Genomic DNA, 3730 nt, shown 5'->3' on the forward strand with positions numbered 1-3730 from the left:
AGAGCTGGAGTTAGGGCTAAGTTTAGGGTTAGGGTTAGAGCTAGGGTTAGGGTTTGAGCTAGGGTTAGGGTTAGAGCTAGGGTTAGGGTTAGATCTAGGGGTAGAGCTAGGGTTGGGGTTAGGGTTACACCTAGGGTTAGCGCTAGGGTTAGAACTAGGGTTAGGGTTAGGGTTAGGAAGGGGGGGCGCTAGGAATTCACTGGGGAGCCAAGGGGGCGCTAGTCTGAAAAAGTTTGGGAACCACTGGGTTAGAGCTAGGGTTAGGGTTAGATCTAGGGTTAGACCTAGGGTTGGGGTTAGGGTTAGAGCTAGGGTTAGACCTAGGGTTAGAGTTAGCTTTAACCCTAGCCCTAGCTCTAACCCTAGCTCTAACCCTAACCCTAGCTCTAACCCTAGCTCTAACCCTAACCTTAGCTCTAACCCTATCCCTAACCCTAGCCCTAACCCCAGCCCTAGCTCTAACCCTAACCCTAGCACTAACCCTAACCCTAGCTCTAACCCTAACCCTAGCCCTAACCCTAACACTAGCTCTAAACCTAATTCTAGCTCTAACCCTAACTTTAAACCTAACCCTAGCTCTAAAGAAGTGTATCGTTATATGGTTACACGAGCAACTGTGTTGCAAATTTTCTATGATAAAAGTTTTTTCGTCCCACTGAGAATTTTGTTTTTATGTTTTAATTGGCGAATAAAGAAACAAGGAATAAAACACCAGACAAGTTTTAACATAAATGTTGCTTTTGTTGTGCAATTAACCCTTTATTTATTTATTGTCTTTTTTTAACCTCCTGTAGTGTACCTACACATATTGTCATATAAAGCAGTTAACCAAATGTCTGATTTTTGTGTTTTAATTGGCGAATATAAAAACAAGGTAAGACGCCATACAAGTTTTAACATAAATGTTTATTAAAAATAATAATATTAAAAGCAAATTTCAAACCAGCAATCTAATGTGAAATTGCAGTAGATATATTGGATAACAATATTTAGGCGTATACAGGTATACACGACTATAAGTGTTATACTACGATACAAGTGTTTACCAGCTCAGTGGCCTAAGAGGAGAGTGTCCGCCCTCAGATTGGGAGGTTGTGGGTTCAAACCCCTGCCGAGTCATACCAGCGACTATAACAATGATACCCATTTTTTCCCTGCTTGGCACTCAGTGTAAGGGGTTGAAATGGGCCCCCCCCCTGCTGCTCGCGATCATTGGGACTTTTGGCACTCAGTGTAAGGCAGGGGTGTCCAAGTCCAGTCCTCGAGGGCCGCATTCCTACATGTTTTCCAAGTTTCCCTCGTTAAACACACCTGATTCAAATGATCAGTTCATCCTCATGTTCTACAGGAGCCTGATCATTGAATCAGGTGTGTTTAACGATGGAAACTTGGAAAACATGGAGGAATGCGGCCCTCGAGGACTGGACTTGGACACCCCTGTTGTAGGGTCACCAGATTTGGGGAGGACAGCCAATCAGGAGGTGGGGTTGAGGGCGGGTGTGGCACCATCTAGTGTCCAAGTGACGTAGGTACACCTGGAAATGGCCGTGTACCTAATGGAGTGTCTAAGTGACGTCACAGAACCAACAGCCAATCAGGAGGTGGGGGTGAGGGCGGGTGTGGCACTTTTCATTTTCACTTAAACCAGGGGTGTCGACCTCCAGTCCTCTAGGGGCTGCGTTCCAATATGTTTTCCAAGTGACCCTCGTTAAGCGCACCTGCGTGAAAACTTTTAGCTCCTTTCACGTTCCGCAGGAGCTAAAAGTTTTCACGCAGGTGCACTTAACGAGGAAATCACACGGACACTCCATTAAGTACACCGCCATTTTCAAGTGTACCTAATAACAGGCCACTTTATTAGGGAAATATCATGGTCAAAGGTCACAGGTGTCACGCTCTCGTCCTCGGGGCCGCGTTCCAACATGTTTTCCAAGTGACCCTCGTTAGGCGCACCTGCGTGAAAACTTTTAGCTACTTTCACGTTCTGCAGGAGCTAAAAGTTTTCACGCAGGTGCGCTTAACGAGGGAATCACACGGACACTCCATTAGGTACACCGCCCTTTTCAAGTGTACCTAATAACAGGCCACTTTATTAGGGAACTATCATGGTCAAAGGTGTCAAGCTCTAGTGCTCAGGGGGGCCGCGTTCCAACATGTTTTCCAAGTGACCCTCGTTAAACACACCTGCGTGAAAACTTTTAGCTACTTTCACGTTCTGCAGGAGCTAAAAGTTTTCACGCAGGTGCACTTAACGAGGGTCACTTGGAAAACATGTTGGAATGCGGCCCCGAGGACTAGCGCTTGATACCTGTGACCTTCGACCATGATACCGTTTTACGTGATGTCGTAAATAAATAAATACATAAAGAATGAACGAATAAGAGATTTGAAACATCCATCCGCTTGTTGCGTGATACAAATATTGATGTAATCTCCCCTCATTCACTGCATCGGGAAGCTGATCTAATACTGCTATGGAACATGATTAAAGCTCACTATAAAATAGTAAAATACAAATGACTGACTGAAAAAAGTCATCATCTAAAATAGTAAAATACAAATGAGTTAAAGCATTTTTCATCTGATGTAATGATCTCTACAACATTAGGTGGGTTATAACATGAAGTCCAACTTTACAGCAATTTAAAAGCTAACGTAACACGTTTGTACTGTACCATGTTTTATATCTTCTAAGAAAACATTTTGTATTTCATTTTCTAAACACGTTCAACTTTCCAAACGCTCACTGGCATCGAATCTTTTTCGAATACTCCCAAACTGAGAATGAGTATGTCAAATCAAAGCATCCGTCAAGGAGAGTAACACAAATATTTGAGCACAGGAACACACACACACACACACACATGCACACAAACACACACACGCGCACACACACACACACACACACACACACACACACACACACACACACGCACACACACACACGCACACACACACACACACACACACACACACACACACACACACACACACACACACGTTAAGGAAACCTCTCTTCCCAAATGGACACTTTGTGCTTTTTCTCAACCAGTTTGTGCCTGGTGGCAAAGTATTTGCTTGTTGCCACTGCATATTGTCATCATGCATGTGCCACGTAAAAGTGCACCAGACGATCATTTAGGTGCTCTCATGAATGAGTGAGTGTATGTCATCAATGACAAAGAACATCGTGGCTGGTGGAATCACATAGAGTAAAATTCAAATTGATGAAGATTCAGGACAGCAAAGAGATGGTGCTGGCTCCACAGTGGCCATTGAATGACCTTGAAAGAAACCAAGATGACCTTAGCATTACTGTGCTGGAAACAAGGGAGGAGGCAGAGAAAAGAAAACGAAACCTAACTCACAGACACACAGCTACATATTAAGGAAACTTTTGTTTCCAAATTGATACTTGATGCTCTTTATTGGTTTTGTGCCTGGTGGCAAAGTATTTGGGTATTTGCTTGTTGCCACTGCATAATGCCATCATGCATGTGCCATATAAAAGTGACCCGGACGATCATTTAGGTGCTCTCGTGAATGAGTGAGTGTATGGTATCACTGACAAAGCCAATTGTGGCAGGTGGAATCAAAGAGCGTGAAATTCTAATTGATGGAGATTCAGGACTGCAAGGAGACCGTGGCGGCCCCGCCGCGGCGTGGCACTATTGAATGGCCTTGAGTGACACAAAGAGGACCTGAGCATCACTGTGCTGGAAACATTTGT

The sequence above is a fragment of the Syngnathus scovelli genome, chromosome 13, assembly GCF_024217435.2.
Source record: "Syngnathus scovelli strain Florida chromosome 13, RoL_Ssco_1.2, whole genome shotgun sequence".
NCBI classification, from domain to species: domain Eukaryota; kingdom Metazoa; phylum Chordata; class Actinopteri; order Syngnathiformes; family Syngnathidae; genus Syngnathus; species Syngnathus scovelli.